The sequence below is a fragment of the Engystomops pustulosus genome, chromosome 7, assembly GCF_040894005.1.
Source record: "Engystomops pustulosus chromosome 7, aEngPut4.maternal, whole genome shotgun sequence".
Lineage (NCBI taxonomy): Eukaryota > Metazoa > Chordata > Amphibia > Anura > Leptodactylidae > Engystomops > Engystomops pustulosus.
The window spans coordinates 172,362,940-172,374,856 of NC_092417.1; the positions used below are offsets into that span (position 1 = coordinate 172,362,940).

Consider the following 11,917-nt stretch of genomic DNA (forward strand, 5'->3'; position numbering starts at 1 on the left):
GATGGGCGGCTCTACAGGGCTGGTCATGGTAGATGTTGCACCATTATACTCATTGTATATGGCATCCTCCAAGCCTTGGAGCTGCTCCTGGGTGTTTTCATCCAGGATGGGCGGCTCTACAGGGCTGGTAATGGTAGATGTTGCATCATTATACTCATTGTATATGGCATCCTCCAAGCCTTGGAGTTGCTCCTGGATCTGGTCATAATCGTCCAGGATGGTTTGCTCCATAAGGCTAGAAGGAGATGTTGCTCTCTCCATGGCTCAGGAGAGAATGAGCAGGTGGGCACTGTGCACGGGCTTTTATACCCTGGTGGGTGGGCGGGGCTAAGCTATCTTGCTCCTGATTGGCCAGTTACCTACATAGCATTGTGACATCATCAGCCATGGTGGGCGGTTCTATGTCATTGTGACATCATCAGCCATGGTGGGAGGTTCTATGTCATTGTGACATCATCAGCCATGGTGGGCAGTTCTATGTCATTGTGACATCATCAGCCATGGTGGGAGATTCTATGTCACTGTAACATCGTCAGCCATGGTGGGAGGTTCTATGTCACTGTGACATCATCAGCCATGGTGGGCAGTTCTATGTCATTGTGACATCATCAGCCATGGTGGGAGGTTCTATGTCACTGTAACATCGTCAGCCATGGTGGTAGGTTCTGTATTACTTCGACATCATCAGCCATGGTGGGAGTTTCTGTATCACATTGATATCATCAGCCATGGTGGGCGGTTCTATGTCATTGTGACATCATCAGCCATGGTGGGAGGTTCTATGTCACTGTGACATCATCAGCCATGGTGAGCAGTTCTATGTCATTGTGACATCATCAGCCATGGTGGGAGGTTCTATGTCACTGTAACATCGTCAGTCATAGTGGTAGGTTCTGTATTACTTCGACATCATCAGCCATGGTGGGAGGTTCTGTATCACATTGATATCATCAGCCATGGTGGGCGGTTCTATGTCATTGTGACATCATCAGCCGTAGTGGGAGGTTCTATGTCACTTTGACATCATCAGCCATAGTGGGAGGTTCTATGTCACTGTGACATCATCAGCCCCAGTGGGAGGTTCTTTGTCACCGTGACATCATTAGCCATGGTGGGAGGTTCTATGTCACTGTGACATCGTCAGCTATGGCCAGTATACTACATTTACATCAATATAATATATATGTTGTGTGTGATTACATATATTTATAGTCATGAGAAAAACAGAATACTTTTTTTCATAATTCTGCATAAATTTGACCTTAAACAGTGTTACAATGTTTAAGAGCATTTGGACTGAAAGTGACCTCTCGTTAGCATAATGAATCAAAGGTCTAGACTGGCCTTTAGTGAGGAGCAGGTTGAGTTGAGAAGTGGTGCACAGGTTTAGGGACAAAAGAAATATTCATTTACTTGGATCTTATGTTCATCGAAAAACTCGTAAAGACTGAACCCAAAGTGTGTAAAGAAGTCAGTGATATGTGATGGAGGAAGTATCATGGTTTGGGGAATGTTTTCTGCAGCAGGAGTTGGACTTCTCATACAGCTACATGGCAGAGGGAATACAAGTATCAGAACCTTCTTCTAAAACACACGGCTCCTTCCTTGTGCTATTCACTCAATCAGCAGAAATTTCCATGCTGGGTAAAGCCCCATCACACAGCAAAACAGGACACTTTGTAGTTGTGTAGAACCCTGTTCTAGTGACCTGGAGACCCCGTACATCCATCAAATGGTCATTAATGGAGATGATATTATTCCTGTAAAAATCCACTGATCAGACCTTGTTCTGTAGTTTTTATCTCCAGTGTATAATACACACATACACATTATACACACACGTACAAAAGAATATGCACAATATACACACACAGGAGATATATATATATATATATATAAGTTGTAGCAGCACTCTGAATAAAAGATATAGGTTGGGTGCACGTCCCAGGACACAGACAATGGGCCCCTCTCAATTCAGGATGAAGAAAAATGGCTCCTATGACCTGGAGCCTTCCTCAAGCTGCTTATACAAGATAGGTTCTGGAGGTTTGTTCTTAAGTTGAATTTTTATGTAAGTCGGAACTGTATATTTTATAATTGTAGCCCAAGACAAATTAACAAAGCTTAATTGCAGACCGCGGGGACAGCCTGTATATATATATATATATGTCGGGGTTTCATGAATATTCAGAACATATGAATACTGTATTTATTATTTTATCCCAGAAGATGAATGACTATAGGTATATATGGTATTAAAATGTGTGAAATGAATGGGGAAAAAAAAAAATAATAAATGAATAAACATCCTGGACTTGTATTATATACACAAAAATTAATGAGATGGACATAACAGCCCATATTTGCTGGGACCATCACCAAGTGAGTGGGGGTCCTCGATACACTGATGTAGGGGGCAGGTTGAGATTTTGACCTGCTGCAACATTAAAGGGACAGACTGACAGTGTTAAATACCCCCCTTCCCCCTCATAAACAGCCCCGCGTCTGTCTACAGGTGGTCTCTGGTAATGACTCAAAGTGGAGCAGAGCTGCAATACCACATGTGACCTGAGGACGGTCGTGGCGCCACTTCGAGAATAACGGGCGTCCATTATCACCCACATAGGGGTGATGGCACACGTGGCATTTTGAATGCGTTTTTGGCCCGTTTTTAAGTAGTCCGTCAAAAAGACGCAGTCTGGTCAAAAACGGATGCGTTTTCAAAAAAAGCATACGTTTTTTGACGGACTGCTTAAAAACGGGCCAAAGCGCGTTCAAATCGCCGCATGTGGCATCATTCTAAATGGACAGATAGAACAGAATCCGTCCAGGAAGAGAAGAGCGAGCGTCCGGGACTTAATGAAGTAGTTTGGGGAGATTTATCAGAAACATCGGACAGCAGAACCGTTCTAGTTTTCCATTGCAACCAATCAGAGCTCAGCTTCCATTTTCCCACAGCTGTTTATAAAATGAAAGCTGAGCTCTGATTGGTTCCCATGGGCAACCAGAATAGTTTTACCTCAGACACCGATGCTTTAAAAACGAAACCAAAATAATAACCCAGTTTGGTTTTGTGTATTCAGATCTATGCGTCTCCATGGTTACAGACTACCAAGAAGCCCCATGTTGTCTGATTACACATTCATGTAGGTTTCAGGTACAGATTCAGTCCAGAAACATAAAAGGACAGAAAGAAGTCACCACGACCCATCCGACTACATTGAGGGTCTGTTTGTAGTCTGTAACCACGGAGATAGTTATATACTGCCACACAGCTGCCTAATACTGCACCACTGAGATATAAATCCAAATCACCACATACATAGATTTGCCTGTAAGTGAACGCAGGTAGGTAGCAAATATTGTATTCGGATCTACACGCTGAGCCTCAACCAATCACAGCTTAGCTTTCATTTTAGTTTAACAAATAAAACCTGCTCTGTAATTGGATTAGTTGTCTCCATGCCAACACTGTGCATCGGATTCTCCCAGTACTGCAGCCTCAGGCTTCGGGCCTACATCTCCCTGTGATCTCTAGATCTTCTCATATTACCGGGATGGATAAGCCACCTCCCCCACAGCTTCTCAAATTTTTTTTTGGGTACAGGTACACTCCTCACTCAAGTCTCATGATGTTATTGACCTTATGAATAAATTCCTGTCCAGTAGGAGAACTTTGGATCCACATGGCAGATATAAAAGCGTTAGCATACTGGCTCAAGGTCCACGGACCAGACTAATTCTCTGGAGCTCCTCCCTCCAGGATCTCCCCGGGGCCTCCACACTCCCACATCATATGTAACAATTTGGTATCCGGGATTGAGCATAGAGGACAATAAGAATCTGGGCAAACACCTATCATATGCAGTAAACGTGGGGTCTTGTAGACTCTATGTAAGAAGTTTATCCAGTGGTAGAGATTCCTGGTGGTAATGTGTCCTAATTAGGCTGCTTGTTCCTTTTAGGGGGATGGGGGGGAATTTTTTTACAAGATTTCTGGCATCTTTAAGAACGATGTAACTTTGTAAAACAGGTGGAGGCGCTCAGGCTAACGGCTCCCGAGTGCCTCTTGGCTTCCCCGGCTTTTAATTTATGCACGCCCCCCGCTGCAATGGCCAAGGCAAGTATGACTTACTGTATGTAGTCACCTATAGGACAACCCCTCTAACATCAGAATATATAGTAAGTCATGTCACATAGACACTGTTGTTTCAGCTATTACCCCTGCCGTACCTTAGAGGGAAGCTGATCTGATCTCCTGTTATTGCTCTTCAATCCAAGACCTCGTGGGAATCTCCATCATCCGCATATGTGTTTTGTTTTTCTTTTTTCATCTGCAGTAACAAAAGAAGGAAAGGTAAAAGTTGTGATTCTAAACTTGTGTATTAAGGACACAGAGCTCCAATTATAGATCCCTATGAGAAAAATCACAATACAGGCCCCTGTTCGTCACTGGTGCCAAGAGTCCCCCTGAAGGGACCATGGTTCATGTTAATATGATGTGACAACCCGTCAGACACGGAGAACCTACAGGTGTTACATAGAGGGGAAACCCAGTAATGGATGAACATCTTACAATCTTATAAACCTGAATGTGATTCAAGCAGTTTTTTTTTGTAGTGATAAAGAAGCGAGGAGATGCAGAGGTGAGACTGGAGGACACACAAGGTGCTGCACCTCATTGCCTGCTCAGTGGAGACATATCCTACAGATGGACCAGTAATATTCTAGCCCTGGAAACCCTCTTTATTTACATGATAATTATTGCAGGGAGAACTTCTGGAGGAAGTAATTCTGTAGTAATATCTCTGATTAATAGGAGATGACCCGGTGTGTCACCATGGAGAAACTGAGGCGAGTTATCCAACATGTCTGTCAAGGCTCGGGGTTAGTGAACCCCCTGGACCATCGCGGACGATGACACAAGCCGACACCTAGGACCGGAATCTAAGTGGCACCCGGTCTTCACCAGAGCTGCGTCAGGGTGCCACCAGGTCATTCCATAGGTGTGACTTGCCTGCGGTGGTAGCCAAGGTTGAGGCACAGAATCAGTAGGCAGTGTCGTGGTCAGGAACAGGCAGGGGGTCAAGGCAGGCGGCAATGATGCGAGGTCGGGGACGGAGCAAGAGGTCAGGGCTGGCAGCGAAGGAGCTGAATTGAGGAGAAGTCACAATGGGAGGTCTGAACACAGGTATAACGCAAGGGAAGCTTTCTCGTAGGCAAAAAGCTCTAAGATCCGTCTGGAGGTGAGCAAAATTATCAAATGTAGACAGTATGGAGCCGGGAGAATCTATACATAGGATAAAGAATGCTCTATAGCAGTGGTTCTCAACCTTTCTAATGCTGTGACCCCGCAATACAGTTCCTCATGTTGCGGTGACCCCAAACCATATACAAGAATATTGTATTTGTGCCAAAAAATGCAATAAAATCATGGCTCCGATGGCTTTAGGCGACCCCTGTGTTTTGATCGTTCGACCCCCGCCGGGGTCGCGACCCACAGGTTTTGAACCACTGCTCTATAGGGTCAAGTAAACCTATAGCCTGAGGCCTCTTTATGCGTAGACTTTCCATATAAAGTCCTTTATCAAAATTGTTCCTTTGTGCTGCTGTGAAAAACTCTTATGTAATCTTTAAAGAAAGAAACTCCTGCTCTCTAGCGCCATCTAGCTGGGCTTTATCAAGAAAACAAGAGAAAACTTTGCTCCTCATGTTGTATACGGGCACCTGCTAACAATAAAATTATAATAGGCTAATATTTTGGATGGATTGTAAAGTGATCAAAACCTTCAGGAAAATATAGTAATAACTGAATTCTATATAAAAGGGATTGTCCCCAATCTACTGATTAACCGAAAACCTGAAATTGTTTGTATACATTTTGGCTACAATCTTTCTGGACAATGAAAGGAAGTTTCCTATTGTTGGTGGGGAAATTTCTCTATTTATTGGGGTCATGGATTTATTATATGGTTTTAATCTGCTGTTCCTTCCATCCATCCATAGAATAGACTGTTTTTACCTGCAGCCACCACTAGGGGGAGCTGAGTGCATGAGGATTTATATGGCTACTATTCGTGCATTTGACTACTTAGAGGGTTATTTCCATCTTATATGTAACTGCAGTAATAAAATACTATATTGTATAAATAATGTATTTCATGTATTCAACTTTTATAAGGATTTTAGGAAACTTTACAAAGTCTAATGCGATATTTGCCATATTCTATCACTCCTGAGTAGGATAGACCTCTGCCCGCACTGACCTCACATTGGCCTATCAGGGCCAGACATCACTAATCTGAGGTTACTGCAGAGGCAGTGACTTGGTGGTTACTTGCAGTGATTCCCATATACCCATATGATGATTATGGGGTCACTCAGACAATGCCCTGCAGTAACCCCATGTGAGGGGCGCAGCTGCCTTATTACAGAACTGAGGTTTTCACACTTTAGATGAATATCCTGCGCTCACGGGATGGTCCCGAAAGGTGTCAAATGATGTCAGATACAATCTCATCTCCCTCCCCTGTACTCCACTAGTCATGAGATAGGATCCGCTACAAGATACTCACAATCGTAAATGTTTTGTATCTTTATAATAAATGCAGAATAATTATTTTGCCCAGAGGTCGCACTAACGTTTTTCCAGAATGGTAACAATACGCCTCTCACCATTTTGGAGGAGTAATTTTAGCCGAGAAGTATGAAATTTACAGTCATAAAAATAAATAACTCATAGGTGTATACAGTATTAAAAGACGAACGGACTCCGGAGACCGCCCCCCCCCCCCCCCTCCAGACCAGACTGTGGCTCAATCCACGGACCCACGTCGCTCCGCACCAGGCTACGACTTAAGCCAAAGAATAATCCATCTTCCAACCAGACTATGGCCAATGACCAGACTATGGCCGATGACCAGGCTATGGCCGATGACCAGGCTATGGCCGATGACCAGGCTATGGCCGATGTCCAGGCTATGGCCGATGACCAGGCTATGGCCGATGACCAGGCTATGGCCGATGACCAGGCTATGGCCGATGACCAGGCTATGGCCGATGACCAGGCTATGGCCGATGACCAGGCTATGGCCGATGACCAGGCTATGGCCGATGACCAGGCTATGGCCGATGACCAGGCTATGACCGATGTCCAGGCTATGACCGATGTCCAGGCTATGGCCGATGACCAGGCTATGGCCGATGACCAGGCTATGGCCGATGACCAGGCTGTGGCCGATGACCAGGCTGTGGCCGATGACCAGGCTGTGGCCGATGACCAGGCTGTGGCCGATGACCAGGCTGTGGCCGATGACCAGGCTATGGCCGATGACCAGGCTATGGCCGATGACCAGGCTATGGCCGATGTCCAGGCTATGGCCGATGACCAGACTATGGCCGATGACCAGACTATGGCCGATGACCAGGCTATGGCCGATGACCAGACTATGGCCGATGACCAGACTATGGCCGATGACCAGACTATGGCCGATGACCAGACTATGGCCGATGACCAGACTATGGCCGATGACCAGACTATGGCCGATGTCCAGATTATGGCTGATGACCAGACTATGGCTGATGACTGACATTTGTCTGAGCTGAAATCTCCCAGCAATCATTGCAGGTTGGTGTTTGTGAGTTCTGGTTACAGCTGTCATATAACCCCAGACTATAAACAGAAATGTCTCTCTGAATTATTAGGGTCCCTGTCCCATTCTGCTCTCATTACTCCATTATAGGGTCCTGATCAAATTCTGCTCACATGGCTGCATTATAGGGGACCTGATCCAGTTCTGCTCACATGGCTGCATTATAGGGGACCTGATCCAGTTCTGCTCACATGACTGCATTATAGGGAACCTGATCCAGTTCTGCTCACATGACTGCATTATACGGCACCTGATCCAGTTCTGCTCACATGGCTGCATTATACGGGACCTGATCCAGTTCTGCTCATATGGCTGCTTTATAGGGGACCTGATCCAGTTCTGCTCACATGGCTGCATTATAGGGGACCTGATCCAGTTCTGCTCACATGGCTGCATAATATGGGATCCAATCCAGTTCTGCTCACATGGCTGCATTATAGGGGACCTGATCCAGTTCTGCTCACATGGCTGCATAATAGGGGACCTGATCCAGTTCTGCTCACATGGCTGCATTATAGGGGACCTGATCCAGTTCTGCTCACATGGCTGCATTATAGGGGACCTGACTCAGTTCTTCTCACATGGCTGCATTATAGGGAACCTGATCCAGTTCTGCTCACATGGCTGCATTATAGGGGACCTGATCCAGTTCTGCTCACATGGATGCATTATAGGGGACCTGACCCAGTTCTTCTCACATGGCTGCATTATAGGGGACCTGATCCAGTTCTGCTCACATGGCTGCATTATAGGGGACCTGACCCAGTTCTTCTCACATGGCTGCATAATAGGGGACCTGATCCAGTTCTGCTCACATGGATGCATTATAGGGAACCTGATCCAGTTCTGCTCACATGACTGCATTATAGGGAACCTGATCCAGTTCTGCTCACATGGCTGCATAATAGGGGACCTGATCCAGTTCTGCTCACATGGATACATTATAGAGGACCTGATCCAGTTCTGTTCCAATGGCTGCATTATAGAGGACCTGATCCAATTCTGTTCCAATGGCTGCATTATAGGGGACCTGATCCAATTCTTTTCCAATGGCTGCATTATAGGGGACCTGATCCAATTCTGTTCCAATGGCTGAATTATAGGGGACCTGATCCAATTCTGCTCCAATGGCTGCTTTATACTGGACCTGATCCAATTCTGCTCATATGGCTGCTTTATAGGGGACCTGATCCAGTTCTGCTCACATGGCTGCATAATAGGGGACCTGATCCAGTTCTGCTTACATGACTGCATTATAGGGAACCTGATCCAGTTCTGCTCACATGGCTGCATAATAGGGGACCTAATCCAGTTCTGTTCCAATGGCTGCATTATAGAGGACCTGATCCAATTCTGTTCCAATGGCTGCATTATAGGGGACCTGATCCAATTCTGCTACAATAGCTGCTTTATAGGGGACCTGATCCAATTCTGTTCCAATGGCTGAATTATAGGGGACCTGATCCAATTCTGCTACAATGGCTGCTTTATAGGGGACCTGATCCAATTCTGTTCCAATGGCTGAATTATAGGGGACCTGATCCAATTCTGCTCCAATGGCTGCTTTATACTGGACCTGATCCAATTCTGCTCATATGGCTGAATTTTAGGGGACCTGATTCAATTCTGCTCACCTGGCTGAATTTTAGGGGACCTGATCCAATTCTGTTCCAATTGCACTCTCAGCAGCACCCCACCATAGTGCGGCCTTTCACCTTCTCCGCAACTGTGTGCTCCTGCACCCGTGGCCACTAGCAGCCATGTGAGCGGAGCCTGTAGTAACTCTGCAGTGGTCACATGATTTTTCTATTGGGACCGTGAGCTGCAGCCAGCATGAAGAAGCTGCAACTCGCTGCTAGGACATGAGAGGGGAGAAAAGTGCCATGTAGATTTCTCTGCATGGGGCTTTTTTAGAGGAGTAAAACTGGTTCTATAAGCATCATGGACCAGGAGCTGTGCCATGGATATCAGTTATAATGCAGATAAACCTTCACACCATACATGGATAGCTGTCAGCCCCACATGAATTGTTGAAATCCTAGTGATGGTGTCCCCATCAACTGGGACAATATCTTAAATCTAATGTGTATGGGCAGATGTAAAGGGAATTAAATTCGTCAGCTGGTCTGACCATATAGAATACGTATGTCCCCAGAGAGATGTGTAATCAGACCATTGCGTATGTTGTTAGTAGCAGCAGGACTATGAAATATGGATTCTAGGCTTGTGCTCTCTGCAGCCAGTGCTAGGTATTGTTACATTATAGAGATATACACTCACCGGCCACTTTATTAGGTACACCTGTCCAACTGCTCGTTAACACTTAATTTCTAATCAGCCAATCACATGGCGGCAACTCAGTGCATTTAGGCATGTAGACATGGTCAAGAGAATCTCCTGCAGTTCAAACCGAGAATCAGTATGGGGAAGAAAGGTGATTTGAGTGCCTTTGAACGTGGCATGGTTGTTGGTGCCAGAAGGGCTGGTCTGAGTATTTCAGAAACTGCTGATCTACTGGGATTTTCACGCACAACCATCTCTAGGGTTTACAGAGAATGGTCCGAAAAAGAAAAAACATCCAGTGAGCGGCAGTTCTGTGGGCGGAAATGCCTTGTTGATGCCAGAGGTCAGAGGAGAATGGGCAGACTGGTTCGAGCTGATAGAAAGACAACAGTGACTCGAATCGCCACCCGTTACAACCAAAGTAGGCAGAAGAGCATCTCTGAACGCACAGTACGTCGAACTTTGAGGCAGATGGGCTACAGCAGCAGAAGACCACACCAGGTGCCACTCCTTTCAGCTAAGAACAGGAAACTGAGGCTACAATTTCCACAAGCTCATCGAAATTGGACAGTAGAAGATTGGAAAACGTTGCCTGGTCTGATGAGTCTCGATTTCTGCTGCGACATTCGGATGGTAGGGTCAGAATTTGGCATCAACAACATGAAAGCATGAATCCATCCTTCCTTGTATCAACGGTTCAGGCTGGTGGTGGTGGTGTCATGGTGTGGGGAATATTTTCTTGGCACTCTTTGGGCCCCTTGGTACCAATTGAGCATCGTTGCAACGCCACAGCCTACCTGAGTATTGTTGCTGACCATGTCCATCCCTTTATGACCACAATGTACCCTGTAACATCTGATGGCTACTTTCAGCAGGATAATGCGCCATGTCATAAAGCTGGAATCATCTCTGACTGGTTTCTTGAACATGACAATGAGGTCACTGGACACAAATGGCCTCCACAGTCACCAGATCTCAATCCAATAGAGCATCTTTGGGATGTGGTTGAACGGGAGATTCGCATCATAGATGTGCAGCCAACAAATCTGCGGCAACTGTGTGATGCCATCATGTCAATATGGACCAAAATCTCTGAGGAGCTTCCAGCAGCTTGTTGAATCTATGCCACGCAGAATTGAGGCAGTTCTGAAGGCAAAAGGGGGTCCAACCCATTACTAGCATGGTGTACCTAATAAAGTGGCCGGTGAGTGTATGTGTGAGTTTTTAGTAGCAGCAGCACTATGATATATGAATTCTAAGATTGAAGCTTCTACAAGTGCCATGGGGGGGGGGGGGGGGGGGGGTTGTATCCTCACACTGCTGTTCTCTGTACAGTCAGTGATAGGCAATTTACCCGGATACCTTTGTGTATCTTAGCTGTGGCCTCTGCTAAGCTCTCCTTTGAACCATAGTCCAAAGAATGCAGCACTATACTCTTCGTCTACAGCCATAACGGGTGTCACATAACTGGTGCTACACAGCGCTGCTTGCACCAGGATGCTCTACAGCCACGGCGGTCTGGGGCTCTGCAGCCACGGCGGTCGGATGCTCTGCAGCCATGGCGTTTCGATGCTCTGCAGCAATGGCGTTTCGATGCTCTGCAGCCATGGCGGTTCGGTGCTCTGCAGCAATGGCGGTTCGGTGCTCTGCAGCAATGGCGGTTCGGTGCTCTGCAGCAATGGCGGTTCGGTGCTCTGCAGCAATGGCGGTTCGGTGCTCTGCAGCAATGGCGGTTCGGGGCTCTGCAGCAATGGCGGTTCGGTGCTCTGCAGCAATGGCGGTTCGGGGCTCTGCAGCAATGGCGGTTCGGGGCTCTGCAGCAATGGCGGTTCGGGGCTCTGCAGCAATGGCGGTTCGGGGCTCTGCAGCAATGGCGGTTCGGGGCTCTGCAGCAGTGGCGGTCTGGTGCTCTCTAGCTATGGTATTTGGATGCTCTGCAGGCGGTTCGGTGCTCTGCAGATATGGCGGTTCGCTGCTCTGCA

At 46.5% G+C, this 11,917-nt stretch overlaps 1 long non-coding RNA gene across 2 annotated transcripts in view; it reads right to left on the reverse strand.

The window, feature by feature from the left end:
- LOC140071351 (uncharacterized) overlaps nt 1–11,917 on the reverse strand; it is a 141,194-nt gene that overhangs the window by 128,143 nt on the left and 1,134 nt on the right. For both annotated transcript variants that reach the window (XR_011849121.1, XR_011849122.1), the window contains exon 2: nt 4,234–4,334. This is a non-coding gene — a long non-coding RNA (uncharacterized lncRNA). The remainder of the gene's footprint in view (nt 1–4,233; nt 4,335–11,917) is intronic.